The 18,103-nt window shown below is 39.1% G+C and overlaps 1 protein-coding gene across 3 annotated transcripts in view; it reads left to right on the forward strand.

Annotated features, from left to right (window-relative positions):
* Window positions 1-18,103, forward strand: part of ADAMTSL1 (ADAMTS like 1) — an 878,957-nt gene that overhangs the window by 247,084 nt on the left and 613,770 nt on the right. The gene's annotated exons all lie outside the window — the stretch shown is intronic.

An 18,103-nucleotide genomic window follows, 5' to 3' on the forward strand; every position in this document is an offset into this window, starting at 1 on the left:
GCTTTTTTGTGCGATCTACTATGGTACACACACATTGCCACCTAAATTTTATGGCTTCTTTCTCAGAACATTATCTTGTAATTATATTTTAATTTTGTCCCATTTGATGTTATGCCGAATCTGAAATATGTTAGCTTACTTTGGATTTGGTTTATAAAAAGCCCTGGTAAGTACTGCTCCGTGGATACCATATGCAAACCTCCTAAGCAAGTCTAATTATTACATAATTTTCACCATAAAGGAAATTGAATAATATGGACTAATTATGAACATAATGGAATTGTCATAGTGGTGCCACTAAAAACAATTTTTGTCACTTGGCAAGCGTTGAGGGTGTCGTGGACATTATTGCTACATACTATTACATTGATTTACATCATAATGAAAACTGATCATGCTGCGGAGTTTTCTCAAACCCACTGAGGTCATAAGTAATTGAAAGGGTGGAAGCATTTAACCTGAAAGAGGAATTACCTATGAGCACAAAAAGTCAGAACTGGGGTTGTACAAGAAAATGGGAGGGAAGAGAAAAGATCAAAGCTTCCTGAATACCAGAAGCTAATCCAGTTTCCTAATAAATTTGTGAAATTCTAACAGTTTCTTTGGAAGGTATGTCTCTCTATCCGAGGACTTCTTTGGCTTACAGGATATAAAACTTTTAAAGTGTAACTTTATGTTCTAAATAGACATTAAAAGGTGAATCACCACAGTCTCTGTGTTTGTCTAAGGCGAAGAGTTCAAACATGAACTGTGACTTGTATCAATAGCCAGAACACTGAAACGCCTTTTGCAGCCCCGATTTGTGAGTTTCCATGACATTGTGAGGAGGCTATGCGGCAGAATGGGAGAACCATCAATGAGACAACTTCCTGGTATAGGTCACAAAAACCACTTCACAAAGGCAAGGGGGTGAGGGGAAAAGTGGTTGAGCCATAATCTGTTTGTCCAATTCTCTCTGCTTACAAGTAAGTTCTCCTTAGTAGCCCAGGGACAGTCACGCTCATATTTCACTGCTGCTAGCGGATTATCGGCTCTTTTCCTTGAGATTGGGATCCATGTTCACTCTCTCCTCCCTAGCACCCCCCCCCCCCGGCACTTGCATATGATGAACACTCAATTGTGTTAAGTGTTGATGGAGAAAACCCATCCTGACTATTCTCTTACCCTGTTGCTAGCATTTTTATATTGAAAGCATGGTGAGAGTGGTGAGAATTCCATCACAGGCTATGTATGAAAAGGGCCTTATAAATGTGAAAATCCGGGTGCCTGGGTGGCTCAGTCAGTTGATCGTCCAACTCTCGACTTCGGCTCAGGTCGTGATCTCAGGGTCCTGGGATCAAGCCCTGCATCGGACTCTGTGCTTAGCGCGAATCTGCTTCTCCCCTCCCCCTGCTCTTTCTCTAAAATAACTAATAAATAAAATCTAAAAAAAAAAAAAGTGAAAATCCTTCTAAATGCAAAGTATTCTTATTAAAATGCCATCAATGACTTCAGTTTTTAATGAGGTGATGAAAGAACATTTGGGATTATCTTCCATGTTGTTCTTTCAAGCCACTATATAGGTTTATAATAAAGAATATGAATGCAGGGGGATTGAAAATTTATAGTTGTGGAAGTAACAAATTTATCCCAAATCTGTATAACATTTTGGACAGAAGTGGCATTAAGTGTAAGAAACACCTTGTCACACTGTTGGGTAAAATTATCGCTATCCTCATTTTAAGTCTTTAAATTTTCTTCTCTCGTGCCCTTTTTTTATTCTTTCAAATAATTTTTGAAAACCAGAATAGCGTGACTTAACTGATTTGTAGAACTGTTTTACCTAAGAGCTTACTTTGGTCATTTTTGACCTTGAAGTGACACTTCCTCAACTAGGGCCTTTTGGCACAAATCGCCTTTTACATTGCATTAGGAAAACTTTCCAGCTAGCTTTCTCTCCGAGGGCTAATTCCACTGCCCACACTTCAAAAAGCAGTGTAAGGGAGCCATTTGTCTAGAATCCACAGCAGGGCAAGGAAACTTCTAATCCTTGTCTATAACTCCGCATGTATGTGGTTTGCATTGTTTGCAGAAATAAGATGTTTGTCAAAGGCTGTTATTCATTATTGGAATAGTTGAGAAACAGGTCATGTTGGCTTTGGTTGTCAACTGGATACAAAATTAGGAGGATAATTAACATGAAATTCACTATAGAATGAGCTTTCCTTCAGTATGCAATTTAGTGCAAACCCCATCTGTTTGTAGCTTTGTGGTTCACAAAGCAGCTATTTAAGCCACTCTTGTACCTTCGTAGAAAATGAAAGTCATTTAAGTCATTTCTTATTTAATAATAATTTATTATAAAATAAATCATAAGTTATTTCAATTGAAGGTAAAGTGTTCCTTTAATGACTGGGAAAATAGAGGTGAGCTTTCAGGAGAGGATCCTCAAAAAGGCCTATTTTTTAAATAATCATGTGTGGAAAGGGAGTTTGTTTTTAAGGTCAAGTCAGTAATTCTCTGAAGTTCAAATGAAATTAAAAAAATGCAATTAATTAAAAATGGTTCTGCTTTAAAGTAAATTATTTTTTCTTCCTCAGTTGGGGTGGGGGAACTGGTGGGGACAAGTATTATTTCTATGAACTGAAAACTGAGTTCAACCAACACATAAACACTTACATAAAATGCAATATAATCATTTCCATATGTTCTCAAGGTGTTCACCAACTTCCTCCCCCACCTGCCAAGGGAGAGGAAACAGCGGAATTCAACTGCTGACATCTGAAGATAATGACTTAATTTGCTTAATTGTACTTCTAGGTCGGCTACTATTTTGTGAGTATTTAGTGGACATAAGCATAAGGAAGTGGCCAAGTGTCAAGAGCATTTAAGTTACTGAATGTGAGCAATGACTCACTCTGTTGATCTCTCACTAGCATCTTCCCACCTGCACCGATGCCACCCACGCTGGACAGAGTTGTCTTTTCCCAAAACTGCAGTTGGATCTGTCTGACCCCCCTCAGTGTTTGTGGAATAAGGAGAAGCGGGAATTAACATTGAATTGCAAAACCACACACTCAAAGTGACACACAGCTTCATAAAGCCTTGTTGATTAGTGACCACAGCATTTTTTCTTAACTGATTTTACACAGAGAAGAAATGTGCAATGATATTGAAGGAGCCAGGTGTTTTAAAAGTGGAAATGCATTCCAATTCAATCTGTGATTTTTGCGGCACACTTGTTGGTGTAATTTGAATTGGCTATCCTCTGGGAAAATGTACTGAGACAGGAAGACTAGATTCGGTTTCTAGTACATTTGCTACTTCAAGTTATAGAATATGATATCACCGAGAAAAAATCAGAACACCCTACAAAGTATATATAATATGTCACCCTGTGAGGGTTTTAAATATTTTATTTGCCTGCGTTTGCAAGACTTATCTAATGCATTCTGACTCTACCGGTCATGAACTATTGGAAAAAAAAATACTTTAACTTCAGGATATGAATATTTTATATAACTTCACATTTTCTTTTTTTTTTTTTTAAAGATTTATTTATTTATTTATTTGACAGAGACAGAGACAGCCAGAGAGAGAGGGAACACAAGCAGGGGGAGTGGGAGAGGAAGAAGCAGGCTCATAGCAGAGGAGCCTGATGTGGGGCTTGATCCCCTAATGCCTGGATCACGCCCCGAGCCGAAGGCAGGCGCTTAACGACTGCGCCACCCAGGCGCCCCAACTTCACATTTTCTGATTATTGTTTGGTATTCTAAACTAAAACTCTACATCGTTTCTACATTTCCGTGAAGGCAGAGGAAGCTCGGAGAAGGCCAAATATGCATCGAGCTCCTGACCCTAGGGGGTTTACACAAATTTCTCAGAACAACCTGAGATAGGCAATAATAGCTCCATTTTGCAGTAGTGATGACCAGTTGGAAATGTAATTTTTGAAAGATACCACTTATAATTGTAATAAAACTGTAAGAACAAAAGTCTGAAAAAGATGTAAAACCCAAATGGAGTATCAGTGAATAACTCAAAGATGAACAGTTTATTAATGGCATGTTAATACTCACTAAAGATCTATTTTCAATGTTACTAGTCATCAGGGATTTACAAATTAAAACCACAAAGATACAGCATTTGATGTCCATCATATTGGCAAAAAATTAAAAGAACCGACAAAGGCAATATCAGTGAAAGGTAGTAAGAGACACTCCTATATTGCTGTTGGGGTAGAAATTGGTAGAGCCGCTTTAAAGAGGAACTTTCCAATGTCTATAAAGTTGAGTATATGCATATCTTAAATCCCACCAATTTCACTTTAGAAACTTACCCTAGAGAAACACTTACACAGATGTTCAACGAAGTATTGAATGTTATAGCCCAAAATTGAAAGAAAACCTTAAATATTCATTAGAAGGTAAATGGAGGAACTACTTGTGGTTATTCATAAAATAAAACACTATAGAAGCAGTTAAAATAAATAACTGGATCTATATGCATTGGATCAATCTCAAAAACATAATGTTGAGGGGAAAATGATACTATTTTATAATATACAATTTATATTAATTTTAGTATCACATAAATATTTATTAGATAATGTTTAGAGAAAATGATTAGTATAAAAACAAGGGTGGGAAAAATTTGCTCCAACTTTGTAATGTTGGTTACTCTCTGCATAGGGAGAAAAGAAGAGGATGCAGTTGGGAGCCTGTGCATGGTACAGTTTAACCGTATCTATAATATTTTATTTTTCAGAAAAGAACATGGTTATATATGTGTAAATGGCTAGTGGTTGCAAAAAAGTTTATTATTCCCTGCACTTTTTATGATTGGAATATTTTTAAATACATGCATAATAAAGCCTTCAGGATAATGTCTGGCAAAAATCACAAAATGAATGCTGTTTTTATTAGCAGTGGTTGAACTGGCAAATCACTGAAACATAACGTGACAAAGCTCAGTGCCCAAGATTTAATATACACACCACTCACATTTTTGCCGCACAACATAATTAAGGGGTAGTCAAATGTATGACAACAGAATACAAGATCGTGGGGCCTCCTATCAGTTCATGAACTGCAAGTCTAGTAAATAACGTCAGGATGATGAATCTCAGTATTTAAGGAGAAGGACTACTTCTTTACACTTGACCTTTGGAATTAACTAAAAAAAACCATTATCCATGGGGGGAAAGATTTTTTTTTTCTTTTTCAATTTCTAACTTCCTTACAGCTTATACAGTTCCTATCTGTTGTTTATGAGATAACCACCACTTGCTAGGATTCTGTCATTTACTCCAAAACAACAAATAGATATCAAGATTAATTATCTAAAAGACACTGGAAGTAATAAAATGAGAAGCATTATAAATCCCAACCCTCACGCAAGCAGATTTGTAAGACCAAACAACCTCTCAAATACAAAATAAAATTCTGTTAAAAAAATTTAACATTAGTTAGAAACATATAAATAACACGTGTGAATTTGAGGACTCTGAGCACATTTTCAGATTTCACACTGTGAGATCCTTCCCAAAGAAACTTTGTCAGTACTGGTGAAATTTCGGTATTAAATAAATTCTTCCTAATCCCCTCCAACATTGTTCCTTTAAACAAGCATTCAAATTCCTGAGATAGTCTCCACTTCCAGTTATCCTAAAGTAAGCCAGAGTACTTTGAAATGAATATCGAATATCTTCAGTAAAAGTTATAAATGTGAGGAGCTGATTCCTTGCTGCTTTGCTTTGGAACTTTCCTAATAAGCATAAACTAACTAGGGACTCTGATTTAAATTGCTCCTCAGAAAATCAGTTGGGGCACCAAAGAATAATTTATTGCTTCCTTAATATAAAGAGCTGATTCATGTCATGAAAAGACAACTTTCAAAGGAGTTCCCTAGCTGCTTCTAAGGTAGTGCTGAAACTGTCATGCTGTGTGATGAGTTTCAATGCCTGTCTCCGGCAGACCATTGATGACCTACTTGTGCGTGGAGGTGCTGTCTATCAGGAGTTGAAGGCAGCTGGCGGGGGGGGGGGGGGGGGGGGGGGCGGTGGTAGTGACCGACTCCGCCAGCAGCTGGACAAGGTCACTTGGCACCAGGCATCTGCGTAGGGAGGTGCTGAGTAGAATCGGAGAGGTCAGAGGACAGACTAATGGAATCTTGTAACTGAGAGTCCAAATGTTGTCACTTGAATTTAAGAAAATATGACAGAATACTGTGGGTTGTGGGCAGGGGCAAAATGACCCTTCGATGCAGCACATCCTCTTAGAGTTTATATAATCTTTTAATTGGCTAGACATTTTTTTTTTTAAGTAGGTGCTATTTCAGAGTAGGTAGAAATTCAGGCCTTTACACTGAGATTATAATTGAGTTGACCAATTGAAGCAGAACATTAAAAGGACATTATTTACTAGCATGATATTATTGAATGGGTATACTCTCGAAATGTTGATTTTAAAATTCTGTATAGCATTTTACCTTTGTTAGTAGTAACTTTTAAGTAAGAAGAAGGTCATGGTCGTGTTTCTGCTCAGCTTAAAAAATAACAGCATTATTGCTCAATGAAAAATTTTGAAAGGAGCACATTTTAGTTTTCCTTTGTGTTACTTTATTAAGTTTGATTTCAACTTGATATTGACAAAGAGCAAAAGGAATGCTAAAAAAAATAAAGATCTGTTATTTATATTACTTATATATATGTAACTTCTGCTAAGTGAAAAGATCTTCATCTACAATTAAATTTTTTAACAAAACTAAAAATGTGGGATTCAGTGTAAAAGTGTCACTTATAAGAGCCTAAAACTGAGGAGGGGTTGTGTTGGTGAATTGAGGCTTTATTTCTAATTGCCTGTGAGACTTGAGACAAGTCATGTATCTTCCTGAACCTCATTTTCCTGACCTTTAAGATAAAATATACTTTGGATGGCTTTGCAGCTCTAGAATACTGTGTTTCAAATTAGATATTTAATGGAAACTTCAAATTCCTTACAGTTGCTATTTGGTGATATTTTTTGATTACCACTCCAATTATCTTTTAGGTCAGAACCAGTTTTATGTTTCTGGAGTCAGATCTTCTGACCTATAATAGATACACCTTCCTTCCCAGTTCTCCACAAACGCCCACAGTCTGCGTGTCCATTCTACATGTATCTTTACCAACAGAATATTTCAAAAGCTCCACTTTGCCCTTCACATAATGAGTACTTGTCAAAGCCAATTATATGTTTCAGGAAAGTTGAGTTCCTCAAACACAGTTTAACGCCAAAACCCCTTAGTGTGGTTCCTACTTAACTTTAACCTTGTTTCTTTCTTTTTTTTTTTTAAGATTTTATTTATTTATTTGACAGAGATAGAGACAGCCAGCGAGAGAGTGAACACAAGCAGGGGGAGTGGGAGAGGAAGAAGCAGGCTCATAGCGGAGGAGCCTGATGTGGGGCTCGATCCCATAACGCCGGGATCACGCCCTGAGCCCAAGGCAGATGCTTAACGGCTGTGCCACCCAGGCGCCCCTTTAACCTTGTTTCTGACAACACCCGTTTAGATTCTCTTTACTGCAGCTTGCTGAGACCACATTCCGTTCCCATATGCAATTATCAGCACAGTGTTTTGCTCATAAAGCCTCTTCTGCCTGGTATGTCCTTCTTCCCTCTTCTCTAGACCTTTCTTCAGTAACCCAACTCAAGTCTCACTTGTTCCAGGGAACTGGCTCTCAGGATGGGCTTGTCTCTCCAAACTCCAACAGCATTCACGATCTTTGTTTATGGAACCAGCCAGAGCCCTGCCTTTTCAGGCTGCCCAGAGGACCCTACACAGATATGGAGAGTCCTTGGCTCAGGCCTCAGGACAGTCCCTTGTCAGGATCTTAATCTGCAGGGATGATCTGCCCAGAGGGGAATGTTAGTGCAATCAGGGGAAAGAAGCAGGAAATCATGAAGTCTCAGTGGATAGAGTATGATGGAGGGATGGTGGGAAGGGGCAAGGCAAGTGGAGGTTTGGCTAGAGGCACAGTGGGGGCACAAGGCAGTCAGAAAATTCAGACTAGGAGTTAATTCTGGGATCCCATCCCGAGAGTATTGTCCATTAGTTATAGCATGCTTCCTACTTTGTGTCTCCATTTATTTTTTCATATGTATAGACTATCTGTCCTGGAAATCTTTTAAGCAAGGGCTATGCTTTACAATACTTTGTTTGCCCAGCACACAGAATAGAATCTAAGGCAGAGTAATAATAATAATAATGACATAATGACAGTAAAAATAACGGTAATGAAAATACCAACTATCATTTATTGTCTACACTTTCTGTACCACATGCTGCCTAAAGCACTTTGCATACATACCTCATTAATCTCAGGAAGAGGGTGCTGTCCCCTCCTAACAGGTACAGAAATGGAAAAGAAAAAGTAACATTCTCAAGTCACAAAACTGATTTGTCACTTTAATGGTGAAAGTAATACAGATTTAAAGAATGCAGATTCAACTCAGCAACCATTTACTGAGCACCTCCTATATTTAACATACTCGTCTAGGTGCTTCCAGGAAATATAAAGGTGAGTTAACCAGTCCTTGCTCTCTAGGAGTGTAGACTGTCACTTTAATTCTTTTTTTTTTTTTTTAAGATTTTATTTATTTATTTGACAGAGAGAGACAGCCAGCGAGAGAGGGAACACAAGCAGGGGGAGTGGGAGAGGAAGAAGCAGGCTCATAGCGGAGGAGCCTGATGTGGGGCTCGATCCCAGAACGCCGGGATCACGCCCCGAGCCGAAGGCAGACGCTTAACCGCTGTGCCACCCAGGCGCCCCTGTCACTTTAATTCTAACTGTTGAAATGTTTCTGTTTTGGGGGAAGTTCACCAGGGTACTGGCAGAGTAGTTAGATTATAAGTATCATTTTAGAATACCTCATCCTTTTAATAGGAAGGTCTTCAGAAATAGCCCTTGATTTATTTTGTTTTGTTTTGTTTTTTAAGGGTTGGACTTGATTATCTATGAAGCAGGTTCAAAGGAGCTGCTGAACACACTAAATTTCAGGTGGACTTTATTTTAGTTTGAATTAGATTCCCTTGTAGAGTGTTGCTTTGCACACTCCATTGCTCTTTAATGGCTTTGAGTGGACGTATGTTCTGATGGCTGCTTGCCTCCAGTTTGAAAGTACAATTTAAGTAGATTGATTTGAAAGTGTGACCCATTACCATTGCTGGTTAGTGTTCCAAGTTTCTACGGAGACAACTGATCTTCATCTGTTACGTATTTGCCCCGCTGTATGAATGAGTGAGTGTGCGGAGAATGTATCTAGGAAACTGTGTTAGTAAGTTGCTGGAAACGATGGTGTTCTGTGCTGAACTCCAATTTGATATAAATTTTATGAAGAGTAGAAAAAATGGTCTTAAGCTTGTGCCTTACCTACTTGGCAACTCAAAATTTGTGCCACTGATGGGAATTTGGCTAAAAGATCGTGTCATTTAATATCCGACCCACTGCATGTGATTGGAATATCCTATGTGAAAGAAATTTTCCAGGGATAGAGATTTCACGGCCAGTATGAACAAAGGTGCTAGGGACCCAGGCTCATCCCATTTTCTCCTAAAATCACCTTAACTTCAGCCTCCTATTCTCGAGGACATCTTGTGATCCAAAAATGGCTCCCAGAGCTCTAGCCACTCATATTCGGGACAATAAGAAGGAGGAAGGGACAAACAATAAAGTGCTAATGGAGAAAAAGTTATATACCATCTGGGTCCCAAGGGCTTTTCCAGAAGCTGCCGTTTCGTATTTCCTCTGAACAGCTCATTGGCATGAGCTTAGCCACATAGCCATGTCTAGGTGCAGGGGATTCAATGTCCTGCAGTCTTCATACTGGGCAGCTATATACCTAGTTTAAGGAGGAAGGGAGAATAAATTCTGGAGTGAGAAGCCAGCGGTCTTTCCCACAGTGATACACTAGGTGAGATGATAATGGAACTAAATGCCTCGTTTATATACTGAATACAAAACTCATTTCACAGTGCCTTCAAGATTTGGGGAGGTAATGCAATTTTTCTGGAATTGGCTAATAGTATACTAGGAGCCACTGAAATGTATACCTTAAAAGGGTGGATTTCATGGTATAGGAATCACATCTTAATTAAAACAAACAAACTCTGTGGTCTGTAGAGTTTCAATCTAAGAGGAATGGACACAGATGCAAAAATCTTTATTTCCCACGACATAAGGAGGGTAGCTCCAAAGAAAGAGCAAATGCTATGCCAACATGGCTCATTGGTTCTTGATAGAAGGGGAACCACCCCCACGTCAGTACCCACTACCTGATGCTGGAGTATAACGGACATGCAAGAGAACTGGTTGAACTTTGGGGCAGCTAGTGGTGATGGTGACAGTGATGTGTATGACAACGGCAATCATTTATCAGATAATGTCTCAATGTGTTATATATGCAGCAATCAAAATGGCGAACACTTCAGATAATATCAGGATAATCCTTATGGAATTAGGAAGGGATATAGGCATATATCGGTTAACTAACTTCTCAAGGTCACACCCTTAGTATGTAGTAAAACTTGGTTTCCAATCCAATAGTCTGGCTCCATGGGTCATGCTCCTAACTGCTACACGACACTTCAAGGCTTTCTCCTGCTGTTGAAAGTGATCCCTCCTATTTTAAGGGAGAAGTCCCCTTCTTTTATGGATTTTCTGATTTTTGTAATATATATTTAAAATTAAATTTTATTATAGTTATCGAAGGTATTTTATGAATTAGCACAGGATATCTTCTGTCTCAGGATTGCCTCATGTATTTTCATTCTCAACGCTCTCCTGAACTAATTAGGAACATGAAGTCAATTATCAAGGCGCGCACACACGCGCACACACACACACACACACACACACGCACACACACACACACACACACACACACACACACAGCTGAAGAAGGTGATCTACTAGACCAGGCTTGTTTTTAATTAGGTATTTAAAGCACACATTTCCTTTGTCAAACCTAATGTGATGCCATAAGACAAATTTCTTTAATTTTTCTTTTCTTCCAGATGGTCCCATATGGTCCTTGTAAGTATATAGCTTGCTTTTGAAAGGCAAAGCATCTTTTTAAAAACTCAAAGTTGTTTGCAGTTTTCTGACCATTTGGGGTATAGATGTTTATTGTACTCTTATTTCTATAATTAAACAATGCATGAAAATCTGAAGAGTTTATTTTTGAGGCATTTCAAAGCTCAGGCAGTCCTACCTTGGAACAGAAATACTCTCTTTCAAAACGTATGTACATGGAGCTCTTCTGTATGTAATCAGGGTACATGATATGTGCAATACATACTCAAACTTGGAGAAATTTACACATTTATAGAAACCTAAATTTAACCGAGTTTCCTGTTTAGATGGGTGCTGCCTTATACCTATGAAATAGGATGTTTTTGTGTACTTACAGAATATCTGATTCTACATCACCATTTTACTTACTCTATGGCTATGTTAGCGCAAACATTAGGACAAAAATTGTCCAGATCTCTCTTTTTAAAAAATTTTTATTTATTTGTCAGAGAGAGAGGGAATGCACAAGCAAGGGGAGCAGCAGGCAGAGGGAGAAGCAGGCTCCTCACTGAGCAAGGAGCCCGATGTGGGACTCGATCCCAGGACCCTGAGATCGTGACCTGAGCCGAAGGCAGACGCTTAACCAACTGAGCCACCCAACCATCCCTGTCCAAATCTCTTAATTGCAAAATCAAAATCGCACATAGGGATATGTGATCTCAATAGAAATATAATGAAAGGATAGTTCTAATGGGAAGACAGTAAGAATCTAAGCTGGCTTCTTAAAGCTTAGCAAATACCCATTATCTCCAAAGAAATAGAACCACTATTATACATTTTGAAAACTATTTTTGGACATGTGTATTTCAGCATTTATAATTTTGCCTACTCAAATACAGATGTGGTGGGTATAAATGGGACAGTCACACACTCAGGTTTGCGAAGGAGTGACTTTGGTTGCTTTTTGTAATCAGATTTCATTTTATTTGGGGTTTTATACCGCCCTCTGCCCCATTGGTCCTGATGTAGAAGGTAAATTTAGTACATGTTAGTGATCTGGGTCCAGGATTACTTCCGTTGTATGTGCCCATACAACATTGCTCACCCCCAGTCTCTGGGAAGCATATACTCCATGCCACCACAGAAAAGAGGGGGAACGTGTGTGGTTGTAATCTGGCTCCTTACTCAGGGTCTTACTCATCCTACTGGTTCTTGGCATAGATGAGGTTTGTGGCCGCTCAAAAGAAGATTTGAGGTGAAGGGAAAGGCAGCTTAGATCTCTTGCCAGTGCTGATCAAGCTCTGGATCCTTGCTACTAACTACCTGCCAAGGAGTAGCCTCATCCATCAAATTCACTGTGAGAACTGTCCAGCCCTGTCCCTCTCACCAAGCATTATCAGTGATGAACATTTTGGCCATTATGTTCTCCTTCTCTGACAATCCCTGAGACCCTCCGGAATCCATAGGGTATTTTAGATGCTACTCCAGATCCAAGGGACACCGGAATTGAGGGTGTGGACATGAGAGTTTGAAGTCTCTTTCATTCCTAGATCCATAGATCATGCCACCATTTCTACTCTGGCCACCAGGGTGGCATGAGGACTTTTCTCTGAAGCCTGATATGCACTTTCCACTGAGACAAAGTGGGCAATGTCTTTTCTTCTCTAAGATCTCCAGACTTAAAAATTAAAGGATGGGTACACGCTGCCCTCTTTCCCAAGCAAGACTTTCTGGTGGTCAAGAAGGGCAAACAATTTTCAGATACGTCCATCTTGAATTCTCTCCATACTCTATCTTCTTAGCCTTTATAGAAGGTTCTCATCGTATGGAGTTAGTTGAAGGAAGGGTGCAGGGGGAAAAAATAATAAGCTAGATCGTATCGACTATCAAATATTTGGCTTTTAACCTGAGCATCAGCATTCGAATTTAGAACTCAATAATTCAACACTTTTGTCCTCTGGCCTGGTCTGACAATCTCTCACTTGGGATTAATGGGGACCCTATATCTTGTGGAGCAAATGAAGAAAAATCAATTAATATCTCAAATAATTATTCTACCACAATAACTTATGTGGAACACTCAGTAAACTATGCAAAAATGAATAAGCCTGCCTTGTTTACAGATCGGTTGACTTTGTGCATAATTTCATTGCTCTAGCTACAATTTTAAAATTCCCATGCTATGACTTTCTATTATTTAAATTTGCACTATGGAAATATGTCTTATATGGTTGTAACAAGCACAAGCTAACTAAATACCTTGACTGGGGGGAAAACAATTTAATTATGATTTAAAGTAAGAGAAACTTTTTCAGACAGGATTTAGTTATACACTCGCCCTGTTGCCTTGTGTTCCCAGTGTTCCCTTACAACAGGGAGAGATTATTCATCATCCAATGAATAATTCCTCAATGTGATGAATGCTAGCAGAAGTGGCAGGCATTTGATTTTCTTCGAATGAATTCTAAAGGTCATTCCACTTGCTGCATACATTTCCTGTTCTCTGAATAACTGCTCAAAAGAGTTTAAAGTCTAATAATGAGTTTGGTCCAAAATAGTTATGCATGGGATGCCTGAGTAGCTCAGTTGGTGGAACTTCTGACTCTTGATTTCAGCTCAGGTCATGATCTCAGGGTCATGAGATCGAGCCCCACGTCAAACTCTGTGTTGGGCACAGAGCCTGCCTAAGTTCTCTCTCTCCCTCTGCCTCTCTTCTCTCTCACCCTCCCGCCTCTAAAAAAATAATAATAATTATGCACACTAAAAATGATGCCAGTGATCTCTACTTCATGGTACCAAAGAAGGCACAGAGATCTGACCTTTTAACCTGGAAGAAAAAGCTAATTTCAACAAGTTCCAGACTGGTGGGTATAGTGAAAGAGGTAGCAATTTTGTTCAAGTTTATCTAGGATTGTTCAAGTATTTTCTACAGAGAATTTTCACATAGATTTTTTTTTAATTTTTTAAATTTAAATAACAAAATATTCTATAGGCAGTCAGTGCAAGACTTCAGAGGCTAAGCTTCCTGTTTTCCAGGAGTCAGAGGAGAAGGAAGACATTCACTTTCACTTTGCCTACTGTTATGGGTCTTTCACCATAGCAAGTGCCTGGCCCGGACCTGCTGTGGGGGTTAGGCAGTCTTTAGTAACTGAGCAGTAGTCAGACAGAAAGAGGCATAACCTACTCTATAACAAACTGTCTTCATGTAGTAATGACAGTGAACTGGCCAGCATTTTTACAACCTATCTTGAGAAGAAAGGAAATAGGAGGTAGCAGTGGTATTTCTTGAAAGTCGCCATTTCTGGCTTGAGAACTCATCCATATATCTAAAACTCACATATTGAATAGCCAGGGTGTCCAGAACATGCTCAAGATTCAGAAAGTAATTAAAATGGAAGTCATAAAAGTAGTAACAGTTAACTCACAAAGGCCCTTCTGGCCTGTTACTATGGCTGTATTACGCTAACTTTGCATTTGATTCCTAGTGGATTAACTGGTATTGCTATGGCTGACAGGTTCTAGGGTAGCCCCCATGATCCCCACTCCTAGGTGTTCATGAACTCATATAATTCCTTCCCCTTGAGTTTGGGGAGGACCAGTGACTTCTTTTTTTTTTTTTTTTAAGATTTTATTTATTTATTCGACAGAGATAGAGACAGCCAGCGAGAGAGGGAACACAAGCAGGGGGAGTGGGAGAGGAAGAAGCAGGCTCTTAGTGGAGGAGCCTGATGTGGGGCTCGAACCCAGAATGCTGGGATCACGCCCTGAGCCAAAGGCAGATGCTTAACCACTGCGCTACCCAGGCGCCCCAGGACCAGTGACTTCTAACCAACAGAATATGGCAGAGGTGATAGGATATCATTCCTGTGATTATGTTACAGAAGACTCTATCTTGCTAAAAGACTTACTTGAGAGGCTTGCTCTCCTTCCTGTTGGCTTTGAAGAGACAAGCTATTGTGAGTCTCACAGACACAGGAGGTGAATTCTTCTAACAACTTGAAAAGCTCTGAAGTGAACCCTTTCCCAGGTGAGCCTCCAGATGAGAACACAGCCCTGGTTGGTGCTTTGTAGCCTTGCAGAGGACTTAGCTAAGCCACGTTCAGACCCCTGATGCATAGGATCTATGAGATAATAAATTTGTATTGTGTGTAGCCTTTGATTTTGTAGTAGTTTGTTATGCAGCATAGCAAACTAACACAGTTGCTTTCTTACACCATAAAAGAGATATTGCTACTTGACTGAGGTATTGATAGGAACAAGAGAAGAGACAACTGACAAGGAGATGAAAGATAGGAGAACATAAAACATACAAAATATAAGAACAAAAGACATGAGCCCCCCAAAATCACATTGCTGTCTGAACCAATGTAGCATCGACTCTAGTAGCCTCATACACCAATATAATCTCTGAAAGCATAATTGAACAATAAATGGCATTCATAGTTGTGACTGTGAGTCCACAAGCAGCAGTGTATCATGTAAAATACATTCTGTTCAAGAAGGTAGAGATGTATGTAATAGAGTGGTGAAGCAAATTTCATAATCATTGACCTAGCATTGGATGTGTTTGACCATAGATCCTGGAATTATTTGAGAATTTGGTATTTATCCTAGGATTAATTCACAGAGATCAGAAAATAACAAAATACTTACAAAGAGTACCATGTGCCTTTCTCACAATATGATACACCAGAATGCTTATAGAATATGAAGCGAGCATTTCAATTACAAATAAATACTTGAGCTTAAAATCCAAGTATCACTTATTTCCCTGTTGCCTGTGGACAGTGTGGCCCCTGTTTCCAAGCTGGAATTAGAAACAGTAAATGCTGGTTGTGGTGGACCACAGGTTGGTTTCCCTTTGGCATATAGGATATGAGAGGGAGAGAAGTTCCTTGGTCTATGGAAGAGCTGGTAAGGGAAAAACTATCTAATACTTACTTAAAAGGCTCGAACTTAAAGCATATGTGTATAACTGTACCATAAATACTCTTGAGGTTTATTTTTCATGGTCTTCTCTCTATCTCATGAGTTTTGAAGTAGGAAGAGGTGGTGTGAGTCAATGTTGGAAATGCCCTGGATCGTGCAGAAATCTAAGGCCCTGTAAGCTAGTTCCAGCTCAAACACAGAACGGTCATGTCATCTGTCTGGGATTTAGTGTTAACAACTGTAAAATGGGGATAATAGTCTCTACAGAAAAGTAGATTATATACCATCCACCCCCTTGACGGACTCTTTGCAGGAAAATTTTGTAGCAGTAATTTTGTAAATGGGTCGATTTCAAAAAAAGAAGAAGAAAGAGGAGGGGGGAGAGGAGGAGGAGAACCTGTCTAAAAGGTTTATGAAGCCCATAAGATGAAACATTTTGAGAAGATCTCTTTATGTAATTTGGACGTGGGATTGCAATTCAGTTTATAAAAGCACATTTCATGGCAGATGATCATTCGATCTTCTTGGTTATCCTGGGAGGTAGGTACTATCGGCTTGTCATGTCAGCAGTGATTCTTACTGCTTTGTAGTGTGCGCATGCATGTGCCCCCCTCCACCACTACACACATTATGGATTATTGAAGGACAGAGTTGCCCAATGTCCCATAACTGGTGAATGGTAGAACCGGGACTGAGACCAGACTTTTGACTAAATCCCATTCTCACTCTGGAGTACTTTGATGGAAGGATATCACTTACTTATAAGCAGAAGTAGTCCTCTCCCAAGGAAAGGAGCTTCTGAGTCACGGCACTGCCTTTTCATCAGCAGCTGTGTCGTGTTCCTACTTAGGGACTCACATCTGGAGTGATGTTGCAACTCCCTCGCAGGCCTGGGGAACTGCTCTCTGTCCATGCAGAGTTGTAGGTATGCAAGGAAACCCTTGTCATTATCGTCCTTCTAGTAACTCTTATTAGTGGAGTCCGTTACTCATAGAAGATGGTACAAACGTCATCTTTATCCTTGTCCCTGGAGGCCTGAAGCTAATTAACTCACACGTAAAATATAGTTACTCTCTGCAGAACTATTAGATTCTAAACAAAGAGCAAAGTTGAAACATGACCTGTCCATATGTTCATATTGGGGATCTTTCATTTTTAAAATTCTTTAAAGATCTAAAGGGTTTAAATATCTAAATATAATAAACAAAATAATAAGTTTACACAAAAATGTTTATAATATGACCCCTGTGTTGGACCAAAAATAAAAATAAATATCTGTATACATTTACATAAACAGAAACATGAAAGAAGAAGCTAGTACATGAGAAAAGTTGGAACTTTCTGACTTATTTTTATATATATGAAGGTTTTTTTCATTTATAATGAGGCTCAAATAGTAATTTTGTAATTTAAAATTATCCAATAAATATAAAATAAGAAATAAGGATGAAAGGAAAGGAGAAAGGGAGGAAGGATGGAAAACGAGCCATCATTCTACAGCTGCCATGGAGCTCATTTGCTTAGCTCATAGAAATAATTAATCTTCTTTGTCGTTATGAAAGAAATAAGAATATATTGTATGTAATTAAGCAATGTGTTCATCCTGTACTTCAATAAATTTGTTTAAAGGCCATTTATACATTTCTGAGACATCTATTACTTATATTACTGACATGAAAGAACATGGGATTTTGATGGATACTGTAGAGTGTGTATAATGTAGGAAAAAGCCATTCAACTATGTGTTCTTACAGCCACGTACAAGGGGGCAAAGTGTGAACACAATATGATCCCAACAAAAGACCTAGGAGAGCTCATAGCTTGTTTACTGGGGATGGTCAATAGTTGGCATTCCTACCGCCTCTGCCATCCCTCACTCCCCCATCCCCCTTGTAAAAGTATCTAACTGTGTTACTCTTGGCTACTGAGAGAACATCTTACAGGTTCCCTCTCAACCCTAGGCATGAACAGTCCCTGGGGACTAGTTGGCATGGGCATTGTGTCTGTAGTAGAATTATACTTCAGGGGAAATTGAAGCCTATGGGGTCTTTCTGTTGGTTTCTCACTGGCCCATGAAAACATGAAGATGAATTCAATCTTGGAGGAGAAAGGGGACGAATGGGTGAAATTCAGTGGCAGGCA

This window comes from Ursus arctos, unplaced genomic scaffold, assembly GCF_023065955.2.
Source record: "Ursus arctos isolate Adak ecotype North America unplaced genomic scaffold, UrsArc2.0 scaffold_18, whole genome shotgun sequence".
Lineage (NCBI taxonomy): Eukaryota > Metazoa > Chordata > Mammalia > Carnivora > Ursidae > Ursus > Ursus arctos.